This window comes from Protopterus annectens, chromosome 5.part0 (assembly GCF_019279795.1).
Source record: "Protopterus annectens isolate FY-2018-M chromosome 5.part0, PAN1.0, whole genome shotgun sequence".
Lineage (NCBI taxonomy): Eukaryota > Metazoa > Chordata > Ceratodontiformes > Protopteridae > Protopterus > Protopterus annectens.
In genome coordinates, this window is record NC_056735.1 from 1,316,314,495 (window position 1) to 1,316,327,331 (window position 12,837).

Genomic DNA, 12,837 nt, shown 5'->3' on the forward strand with positions numbered 1-12,837 from the left:
GTTGTGTACCTGCCGGTACAGCATATTCAGCTGACTGATGCACTTGTGCTGTTGTAAGAAATATTTTCGGTTTCGCTCCTGTTCTGTTCCCTTTTTCACTTGTTAGTGCTGAATTAGCTTGTACAGCTCCATTCAGAATCATGGATTCGCTCACAGGAATCTGCATTGTAGTTGTATCCACTTCTGCTTCTTTCTTGGCTGTGCTCTGCCTCGGAAGTTCCCTCTCACCAGCCAGTAGTTCCTGTGGTTCATCAAACCGTTCAGTAGGCATGCGTGCATGTTCTGAATTCGAGCCGTTGTCTGTAAACCTTGGCCAAGAGAAGACCTTGCCAAGTAAAAAGTCTTTACAGTCTCTTTCCACTTTCTTCATCTTTATTTTACTTAATTTGCACTCGTGTAGAGAATGAGTCCAAAGTCTCCACAAAATAAGTATCCAAGGTAGCAGTGTCAAATAGTGATGAGCTCACCATATAAAGTTTTAATAGAGGAAGATAAAGATTGTGTCTCCCCTATCAGCTGCTGCAATTAGCAGTTTCATGTAGCTGATGCTGGTGTTTAAATTAACCTTCTGCCACTCGGTTAATAATACAGGATCACAGTTTACATGTGAGGGTATTTTCAGCACACGGAGCCCCCTCGGAACTATACCTTCCTTAATGCAGAGCTCCATGTGAAATTTTTCATAGAGGTTTCTCTTTAGTTTAAAGAGTTCATTCTCTATGGCATGCAGTTTATTTTTCAGCAAAACAATGTCAACACCACTGGCCTCATTTTCCGTGCTTTCATAAGAGCAGTTGAAAAATGGATTCTCGTTACTTTCAATAACTTTTGGCAGCTTCTCCACATTAATGGAATTACCTTGTGAGCAAATTACATGCTCTTGATCTAAGCCAACAATTTCTATTTCATCAGCCATAGTCCCAGCAGAGGTGGTAACCAAAATCAGCACAGCAATAAAAATAAAAAAACAGCTACCACCAAAAGCAGGTCTCCAGGTCCAAAAAGCCAAAAGAGTCCAGAAGCATATTAACCAAAGAGGAACCAGGAGTAGGCTGTAGATTCCAGTATAAAGATTTTTTTATTGTAGAACAGACCACAGAATAAAAAACATACATAAGCGCTTTTGTAGGTATTTACCCCACTTCATCAGATGTAAATATGTTGCATATTAACCTTCATTTTATACTCTGAAAGCACTAGTCACATGCTATTAGATAATCAAATGACCCAAATATTTAAAGCCATATATATATATATATATATATATATATATACCTTATATATAATTTTAATCACTCTCATAAAAAATAGCAGCAATGTATTCAAAATAATTTCATACAAAAATTCATATATAAAACTTCATATAAAGAACACATATATAAAAATACCTATATAAAAGACTGACTTTTCAATAAGAATAAATACAAGAAATATACACAAAATTCATCTAAAGAGGCGCCTTTTCTTTAATATGGGCTTCAGGGGTACATAGTCATTAAGGCCATGTCCACTATCTGCCTTAAGCCTTACAATCCATTTGGCTTCCAAAGCCTCTGCCTTGTTGCGGACATCGCCGCCCCTGATACTTTCATACACCTTCCCTATTACAAGAAATTTAAAAATATGTTCATTGTCAGTCTCACTAACATGTTTAGATAGTGCACTTACTCTGTCCTTTCTGTTAATGAGGTACACATGTTCCCTAATCCGATCTTTAATGTCAGTTTTACCAACATAAAATTTCAAACATTTCAAACAATGGGCAAGATACACTACATGTTTGGTGTTGCATGAAGCAGAAACATTAAAATTATACTGTCTTTTTTCATCTGGATGCATAAACTTGGTACTAATGTCTAAGTAACTACAATTTTTTTTTTCATAAATGTAACAGCAGGGTTTATCTTCTTACATTCCTCCGCTAGGTTAGAAGATGTTCTTCCTACTTTAAGTACTACCACTTTCAACCAAGCCTAGTCAGGCTTATGTTTCCTCTCCTTTTGGGCTTCATTCAGTGCCTGCTATTGACAGAACACCTTCCTCAAGTACTGCACCTTTGGTCTTGAGCCACACAAACATTTTTGTCCTGCCTTCCCTTCTGGTGTGACATAAAGTTTACTAAGTTTTACTACACATTCCACCAATAATTTTGTACTGTGTAGTACAAAGCAATGTCAAGCAGTGATACCTTATTGTGAGAGATCAAACCAAATGCACTCATTCCTACCAGTGGCAAAATGATTTCCAATGGCAGAGTGTCAGCTGTGTCTCACCACTTACTCCCTTCACTCCAGTTCTGTCTCGCCTCTTAATTCATTCTGTACAGTTACATCTAACCTCTTAAACCATTCTTTCTTTGGCTCACAGCCAAACTTGTAAAGGTGGATAGTTTCATTCTAGATTACTAATCTCGTTACTGGGGCTATCAGGCACAACGTACTTAAGCACATGGAAATATAACTCTACATGAATGTCTTTCAAGTGCAGGGCCCTTTGAGCTTTGCATTTCTTCCACGTTGCCTTTTGTAATCAGTGGAATCTGCTAAGTGCTGCATATTGGCATATCAGTGACAACGTGCTACTTTGTCTGCTGGCAGATGTTTTAAGAGCTTATTCTTATAGTGTGTACCCATATTGCTCCCTGTACAGGCTGTAAGCAATCAAAGCATCCAGGCAGAAAACAGAGGTGTTGTCTGACTAGAATCGCCACTAATGCAAGTTACCTTGACTGCATTTGAGCTGCTTTGTCAGAAGTGGGTTTGACCCAAAGTTGAAGATATTTTGTCCGTTAACTTGCCAGTTATGTATATCAGAGTTTTCGGCTGCTTTTTGACTTCTCCTTCCATTAGTTGCTGAGGTTTGCATACATTGCAGATAGAAAGGGAACAGGTGCTTGCCCAAGCCTCTTACTGGGTGCAGCACTGTCTAGTTTTCTCGCTTTTGTGTAGAGTGCCTGATAGTTTACATTGCCTGTTTTTTTTTCATTGTTAGATCAATTAATTGATCTCTTTTCTTACGTTAAGTCATTGACCATGACATACTCATTCTTTATCGGTTCTTAGGTTGTTACTAGGCCTTACAAGCCTAACTGTGCACCCCAAACCTGTTTGAATCCTGAATATCGTAGGCATCTATATTGGGGGCATATCAGTAGGAAGTTAACTAATAGATTTGGGGGGATGTTATTCTTGCGTGCATATGATCCCAGATATTTTGATGTCTGTAGGTGTACACCTCTCACCAAAGACATATTTTGCTAAAATGGAATCAGGTAATCCTTTGAGCTACTTTCAAAGAATCAGTTCCCTTTCCTGCACAATTCTTGGGTTCTACCATGTCTTATTATCCCCATGACCCTACTGTGTTCTTACTGTTTGTCATCCATTTATAGTTCTCAAACTTATTTAAAACTCACAACTTATTTGTAGCTACAAACCCATTATAAGTTATCATTAAATTGCAGGTTCTCATGTAGATCTGTTATATTTGTACACTTTCTAAGCACTTTACAATAGCTCACCTTGCCTTCTTTTGATATAGCTGATAACTTTTTGCTTTACTTTGTCTTGGAAAGTTCTTTAAATGGTGGTCTATAGGACTGTTCGTGAACCTCAAGCTTTGGTAGGCAAGGGTCCGTTTTTTTAATTTATTACAAGGAGGGAGAGGTCTGACAGTACCTAAGTTTGATAAATATGGCCTGTTCCAGAGTTCAGTTGTAGTCATTATGCATGCCTTCTGTTGTTCTTCCTTGACTATTAGAGTCTAGTTGAAGAGTTTGCTTGTGCTTTGTAGAAATGCAACTTTCTGTCAAGGGTTATATTCAAACTATCACAGAAGTTGTCTTTGTAACTGTCACAGTAAGAGGGACACTTCTTTGGTTTCTAAGCAATACTCTGTGTCCTGACTGAGTCACTGTTACATTATTCTTTACAGATGAGGTTGTAGTTAGCGGACATCCGATCGAGGTACCAAAGCTTTACCTTCTTAGGAAGTACATCCGGATGATGACCTCAGCTCATAGGTGTCGGGTATAAAAGCAGACGTACATACAAGATCCTCAGGCTGTCTCGCCACCAACCCGAACACAGGTTGTTGCACCCGACAGACTAAATCATTTTGGTTACTAAATACCATAGCTTCACTTGTCGGATCAGATAAGTGCCCCAGTGGGGAACCTTCTATTGTCTTCCTTGTTTTGTTAATAATTGCTAGATGTCAGCTAGGATTAAGTGTGAGATTGGTAGATAAAATCTGTAAAAAGACTTGCACATTAAGTGTCTGTTATGAACACAACTATAAATCTTGTTCCATCTGACAGTTCATTCCAAAAACCCTCCAATCTAGGTTGTCTACACTTAACACTTTTCTTGACAACCAGTGTCTTAAACACTTGTCCCAATCCAATATGTATGTTGGAAGAACTAGGCTTCCCACCTAAGAAAATACTTAGACCAAGAGAGGACTCCCCAGTTGTCATCTTGTAATCTGACTTACCTGCTGAGGTAGTCGACCCTGCAGTATGCCCATTGTCTTCTGACAAGTCCTTTACTGCAACCCCATCGGAGGTCAGTATGGCACCACCCTGCAGATGACTAAGTCCTCCAATGAACTGTGAATTGTTATATTGGAGGGCACTTGTGGAATTCCTCAGATCCTTGTGTGGGAAGAGATCCCAGAACCTTTACTGAAATGCGCCAAGGATCAGAACAACCTAAGTTTATTTAGGCAGACATCACCCCAAAAAAGAAAAAACATAAACATTCAATGTCGCCTTCTATGTCCAAGGAAAAAGAATGGTTTGATTTTTCTTAGTGGCTTTAAAAGGCAGTCGTACCTCTGAAGCCTCCTTCCTTTGTGATCTCTCAAACCTCACCACATAAGCAGACATTGGATTCTTTCTCCTCTGATGAGGAACCAGATAGGGATTCAGATCATTCCCTAGACTACTCATCCCAGTTACACTCTCCAGAACAGATTTCTTCAGATGAAGTAGATTCACTTTCTCCAGACTCCCCCCTGGAAGACGTCTTCTGTGGTGAAACCTTATTAAAGCATGTTGAAAATTTTGAATGGTAGTCCAGACAGGTGTCTGTGGTGCAAAAAAAGATGCTGCAGTTTGTTGGAGATGGGTACTTATGCCCCCCCATCCCACCTGTGCTTGAGGCTTACATGGACACCTTTCACGCTAATTCCTTGACTCCAGACTCTCAGCCCCCTGCTCCAAAAAGACCAGATAGGTTCTACAAAGTTCCTAATGAAGCTGTACAAAAATCCTAAAGCAGATCCAGCTGCAGTCTCTCCGTCTTTGGTCAAACCATCCAACTTACTCCCTGGCACTAATGATGTTCTTAGTGTTTCACAGTTGCAGTCATCACTTGTGGGTTATCCCTGCTGGGTAGCCCTCAGCTGGCCCAAATACCAGAGTAAAGGATTTCCCCTCCTGTATTGGCTGCAGGTCACCTGAGACTGATGTCAGATCATCAGGGCTATAAAGAGAGGCAGCCGACATTATTACATCAGTCTTTATTACCGTGGAGCCCAAAGCAGAAGCAGTTTGTGAGTGCATCGGTCAGCCATTGCCAGAGTGAGGGAGAAAACTACTAAAGTTAAGTGCCCCGTTGGGGCTTCTTTTCTTGCACTTAACCGTTGTTCGAGAAAGTAAATAACTGTCTCTGCTGTGGAAAACAAATACCGCACCAAGACTTTCATAATCTGTGTGTAACTTGTTTAGGCCCAGACCACGACGTCCCCGGGTGTCGGTTCTGTGCATTATTTAATGCTAGGACCATCCATAGAAGAGCTGATTTTGTAGCTAGGCATTTCAGGGTGAGTAGTTACCAATGCAAAATGGCGTCTGTCAGTCAGTCTACCATGGAAATTCCTAAAAAGTGGAAATAAAAGGAAAGAGACCGCAAAATGTTAGGTCCACAGATGATTCAAACTTGAAGTCAGCCAGCCTGCCATCCACTAGCACGCTGGAACTCAGTGAAGTGCATACGCAGCCCCTGACAACAGCTGTAGAGCTGTCACAGGTCTCTACAGAGACACTTTTGGAGTTCAGAATGCCACTAGATCAGGCTTCTCCTTCCGAATTGTTGATCGCCAGCCCCAGGGTTGGGTCTAGAGCCACTTTGCAGGCACCAGCTTCTGTGGAGGCCTTTCGGAAGACCAACGCCAGACAAAGACTGATGGCCACACCACCAGCCAAAACCATATCTAAGCCCATTGAATCACTGAGGCCTAAGAGCAAGGCCACTCCTAGGAAAACCCTTTCCTCGGTGCTCAGTCACCAACTGCCTACCACTCAACCTGCTCAGTCTCAGCAGTTACTTAGGATGGCTGAGGATTTAATCTTTCTCATCAGAGGTAACAAGTCTGTTCAAGCTACCCCAGTCAAAAGAAAAAGGTACCTTTCTACAGAAGTGCTCTTAGAGCCAGAGTGTGAGGACTCTGAATTTCTGGATTCAGACAGTGAACAACAGCCCCTGGCAGCCTTTGAGGATTCAGATGCTGAGAAATCCATTCCCTCCTGAGAACCTCTCATTTGGGGAGACCTTAAACTCTCTCAGAGAGCATTTCCATTGGGTGGCTTAGGACTACCCCCTATCAAAGAAGAGACTGAGAGAGTTCCTGGACTTGCCACAGCACAAACCTTTAGCCATTCCTCCCATTTTGGATGTGGTGGAGGATGTCTTTCTGGAGTCTGGTCTCACCCCTGATGCACTGCCCCCTGCTCCCAGAAAGCCTGATAGATATTACAGGGTGCGAGATACCTATAAGTATTTGTTAAATAACCCTACAACTGACCCAGAGGTCATTACTCAGGGACACAAGGGGGCTAGAGCCAGTTCCTCCAAAAATCCATTACCTTCTGACAAGGAAAGCAGAGCCTTGGACCGATGGGGTAAAAAGGTCTACACTTCAGCTACCCTAGCCATTAGGCTCTCTGTTGCCAATTTCATATGCTAAAATATCAACAGAACACACTGGAGTTATTAAAGCAGAAAATTTCCACCTTACCAGACTGGTCCTTTCCTGCCCAAGCAAAAGCTGTGCAAAGGAAAGGATGCAGAGATAGGCCCTCCAGGCAACAGCAGCAAAGCCAGCAGAGGGCTAGACAGTGGACCTCTACTGCGCCTAAACAAGGGAGTTCTAAGTCCACTCCCTACCCTAAGTACTCAGAATGACTCCCCATCTGCCCCCCAGTCACAGGCTAGGAGGAAGGCTTTCCCTATTCTTAAGAAAGTGGCAAGCCATCACAACAGATAAGTGGGTCCTAAACATCATTTCCCAAGGGTACAGATTCACTCTGATAGAGAACCCCAGATTTTCAGGGTTTCCAGACATACCAACAAATCAGAGGACAGAGGCCATCTGCCAGATTCAAAAACACTGTGCTCTTGGAGCAGTGGAGTCAGTGCCAGAGGACCAAGTAGGAAAAGGTTTTTACTCAAGGTTGTTTCTAGTATCCAGAAAATAGGGCACCTGGTGCCCTATTCTAGACCTATCCACATTAAACCTGTCCCTCCTAGTGCCAAAATTCAAAATGCTAACCCTACAAAAGCTCTTGCCAATGTTGGTACCAAATGCTTGGCTAGTAACCCTAGATCTGAAAGATGCTTACCTCTATATCCCCATAAGGGAGTCCTGCAGGAGTTTCCTATGCTTCAGGGCAGGCTGAGAGCACTTTCAGTTCTCTGCTCTGCCCTTTTTCTTATCTACTGCTCCCAGAGTATTCACCAAGTGCCTGGCTCCTGTCATTGCCTTTTGCAGACAGCAAAACATACAGATTTACCCCTATCTGGACGACTGTGTCATCCAGGCAGACACCAAGGACAAACTCTTACAGGATCTCACCTTTGTCCAAACCCTCCTAACCTCTCTGGGATTTACTATCAACATGAAAAATCCCAATTCCAACCCACAAGACAGATTACCTTTTTAGGAGCTCTCATGGACACATCTACCCAAACAACTTTCCTCTCTCCAGAGAAGCAGAGCTTTCTCCCCTGATACTTTTCTCAGCTAGCTCGCAGAACACAGCTCACAGCAAGGAAATTCCTGCAAGCACTCTGGTACATGGCATCCTGCATCATGTTGGTGACTTTGGCTAGGCTCCACGTGAAAAAACTACAGTGGTACCTCAGAAACATATGGTGTCACTGGAGCACCAGCTGTCTCTGATCCCTTCCTTAAGGAAGGAACTCTTCTGGTGGGCGGAAGTCTGTACACTGAACAAGGGTCTACCCTTTATCACCCTTCCCCAAGGCCAGACCATCACCACCGATGCCTCAGACACAGCCTCGTGGGCTCACTTAGGAGACGTGCACGCAGGGCACCTGGGATCAGGGAGATCCAACCCTCCATATCAACCTGAAGGAAATACTGGCAGTGCACAGGGCTATTATAGCTTTCAATGTCCACCTCAAGCCAGGAGTGCTCATGATCTAAACAGACAACACCACGGTCATGTGGTACATCAAAAAGCAGGGGGGAATAGACAGCCTCAATGATGGTCTACATCTAATAGCCCAGTACATTCCATGGGAACACAACACCCTGGCAGACCACCTCAGCAGAAGTGTCCTGAACCCTCATGAGTGGCAGCTACACAAGGAGACCTTCCTCAGCATCATACACCTCTGGGGGATGCCTGAGGTAGACCTCTTTGAAAGAATAGAAAACAGACAGCTGACCAATTTCTGCTCCAGGGAGTTCCACCCATGAGGTTGGAAGGTGGACGATCTCTCCTTTCATTGGGGCAACCCCTTTGTGTATGCCTTTCCTCCCTTACCACTGATTCCCAGGGTGCTTCTAAAGATCAGGGAGGAAGGTCCAAGGGCTATCCTCATTGCCCCAAACTGGCCCAGGCAGCACTGGTACCCCTTACTCCTCAGCCTGACCAAGGAACTACCTATGAGCCTACCTCTCACAGAAAAACTGCTACCCCAAGAAAAAGGGTCAGTACTGCATCCACATCTTCAAATGCTCAGCCTATCGGCATGGCTTATACCCCAGAGGTGGATATCAGGCCATCTTTGAGCAAGCATGTTCTGTATATCATTAAGGAGGCCAGGAGGCTCAGCACCTGGAAATCCTGTTCCAGAAAATGGAAAATATTTACTGCCTGTTCCCACAGTAAGGGTCAAAGCAGTACCCATGCCACTCTCACTTTGGTTCTGGACTACTTAGCAGAGCTCTTGCAGAAGGGATTGTCATACTCCTATCAAAATTCATGCCTCGGCTATCTCTGCTCATTCCCAACAGAGTACCTTTGTTCTCACATCCCCTGTTAAAACAATTCCTTAGAGGGGTGTCACACATCAGACCACCTAGAAGACCACCCACTCCAGCATGGGACCTGAACTTCATCCTGGAAAAACGGACTTTGCTTCCTTTTGAATCCGCTGCCTCACCAAAATTGAAGCACCTCTCTTGGAAGACTGCCTTCCTGCTGGCCATAATCTCAACCAGGAGGGTTGCTGAGCTGCAGGCTCTCATGGCCATTGAACCTTTCATTATTTTCCATGCAGATAGGATGTCTCTTAGAACCAACCCCTCCTTTATGCCTAGGGTGGTATCTGATATGGCCCTTTATCAGTCTGTCCATCTCCCTACCTTCTTTCCAAACCCACAAAATAGGGGGAAAGGATTCTCCATACATTAGATGTGCACAGACAGCTTAGATACTATCTGGATAGGACCAAGTCTTTCAGAAAGACTGACCAGCTGCTGATCAGCTTCACCCCAGGGGCAGAGGGGAAACCTATATCCAAGCAGACCATTTCTAAATGGATATTTATTTATTTATTTATTTATGTATTGCATTTGTTTACCGGGAAAGTCCTCTGGGTCTAAAAGAGCCCATTTTTGGTGGAGGCCCGGGGACAAAAGCTCCGACAAGAACATAGATGCAGAAAAAAAATTAAACATTAATTGGTGCAGAAGTGGAAACTGTGTTACACATAGTGGTTACAGTAATATGTACAGAATATATACATAAGTGAGGAATTTAGTTGGTTCGATTACAGTAACATATACAGAGTATATACATAAGCAGGAATTTAGTTGGTTGCCAGATGACTTCAGAGTGGTAAAAATGGAGATAAATTAATCAGCATTATTGTACCAGTACCAATAAGTGATGAAAGAAAAAATAATAAATATGGAGACAGTATCATCAGTCAGTAGTAGTAAAAAGCATAGGAATTTAGTTATAATATAAGGAGAAGGAAGAGGTTAGGTTATAGAGCAGGTACATAGCCAGGAAGAGTTGAGATGATTTTTCAGTATTTGTTTGAAGGTGGTGGTGCTACCTGTGTTTCATATAGAAGGAAGAAGTGAGTTCCATAGTTTGGCGATGGTGAAGGAGTAGAGCATTTGACCAGCCAGTAAGGTGGGCTTTTTTACTTTTAGAAGTAGATGATTTTCAGATCCTAGTTGCCTGCTGGGTTGGTATTTGGCAAGTAGAGTTGACAGAGCAGGACAGTCTGTGGGTCTGTAGATTATTTTGTGAGCTTTCACAGTGATATCACAATGCATCCATTTCTGCTACTCCTTATATGGGGAAGATACCTCCCAAGTCAGTCAGAACTCATTCTACTAGGGCAGCATCAACTTCCACTGCCTTCCTTAGAGGCTTTAGAAGCTGCCAACTGGACATCAGTTCACACCTTCACAAAACACTCCCAACTGGCTATTTTCTCCAGATCCAGGGCAGGATTTGCTTCAGCAGGCCTGCAGGGCATTTTGTCTTCAACTTAAAGCAGTGCAAGCCTAGTCTACACCTCCTTCCCTTCCTTCCATCCACCCTACTTTTCAGCTTTGGGAATCTTCCCACAAGTGATGACTGCAACAGTGAAACAAGAAGAATATAGTACAGTTGTGTACACTTACCATAAGTGTAGATGTTCGAGTGTATTCATTATTGCAGTCCTGTTTCCCTCCCACCTTCCCCCCTTTAGTTCCATCATAGCTAATGGCCTTTCTTAGTTTGGCCTTCTTCAGGCCTTCTTGGCAGGGCTGCTATAGGTTGGGGTCAAGAAAAACTGATGTAATGGCATCAGCTGCCTCTCTTTATAGTGCTGACGACCTGATGTCTGTCTCAGGTGACCTGCAGCCGATGCAGGAGGGAAATCTTTTACTCTGGTATTCAGGCCAGCTGAGGGCTACCCAGCAGGGATAACCCACAAGTGATGACGGCAACAGTGAATACACTTGAACGTCTACATTTATGGTAAGTGTACACAACTGTACTTTCTCCCTCATGACAGAGGCATTCAAGCAGTGGACAGCTGGGACAAGAAAGTGTACACGTCCTCCATCCTAGCCTTTAGGACTACAAACTGTCAAACTCAAATGGCAAAATACTTGCTCTCTGTGTTACAGTCTTTAAACTAAACAAGTCCATCAGAGCCACAGACTACAGACTCAAAGCAGTTCACGCAGTCTTTAGTAGCACAGGCTTCAAAAATAGCCAAGAACAGTATAAAATGTAGCACTGATGCTGTGGATGCCCTTCCAGGATGACTGCCACTGGTTCAGTGATTAGTGGGTATGCTTGGTTAAGGTACCAGCCTATCCCTGAAGATTTAAAATTTAAGACTTTAGACTGTCACTTGGATAACAGTCGCCTTTTTGGCCCACAGACCACCAGTCTCTTCTTGTCTTTGCAGAAACATGGCAAAACTATGAAATATTGCCATCAAATCCTCTTATCCAGTGTTCCCAGGTACCACAGAAATTATCAAACTAAATCCACCTCCTTTGCCACAAGAGATTCCAGAACTCCTTGTAGACAAAAGCTCCAAAGAAAAGATTTCCAGAGACTTCTGAAAGGATTCAGTTCAGTAGCAGGCTCCTATGACTTGTCCCACTACCCACACCCTTCCACCCCACTCTCAGCAAGACTTTCTGTTTCCTTTCATGTTTGGAAAACAATAACCTCAGACAAGTTAGTACTAACCATTATCAAAGAGGGTTACTCCATGTCTTAGGAGAACAGCCCAACTCCAGGGGGAATCCCTCCCCTTTGTCCCAACCATCTGCATCTCAAAGAGACCATTGTGAAAGACTTACTGTCCCAGAGAACCATAGTAGTAGTACTTCCCCCATCCTTTTCAGGAAGGGGATTTTATTCCATGCTCATCCTGGTTCCCAGAAAGGAGGGTCATTGGAGGCCCATCATGGATCTCTCCAGGACAAACACCTTCCTGAGAGTACCCTTCTTCAGAATGCTATCCCTGCAAATTCTTCTACCTTTTCTACTTCCTCAAGTCTTTCTGGTATCCTTATACCTAAAGGATGCTTATCTTCATATTCCCAATCTCCATTCTTGGAGAAAATTTCTCATATTCTTTACTGGGTGGTCATATTTTGAGTTTACTGCTTTGCCCTTTGGTCTGCCTATGGCTGCAAGGATGTTCACAAAGTGTCTAGCTCCAGTAGTGGCCTTCTGCTGCACACAGAGCATTCAAAATTTTCCATACCTAGATAACCTTCTACTCCAGGGTGTTTCCAGTGATATTCTTCTAAGGCACCTTCATTAAACCATACAACCTTTGACCCTCGTTGGGGGTTCACCATCAAATACAAAAAAATCCCAGCTCACCCCTTCCCAACAGCTGACCTTCCTGGGATGCCATCTAGACATGTCTACTATGTATGCCTCTTCCTCTAGAGAAGTTTACCTTACTAGCCAATGAGTTTTTATTTGCCTTCCAGCCAGGATTATTGCTCAGCCAGGCAGACTGTCAAGACCTTGGGACTCATGGCTGCCACCATTCTTATGCTGCCCCTCACCAGATTACCCATGAGTACCAACTTGAAATTAATGTG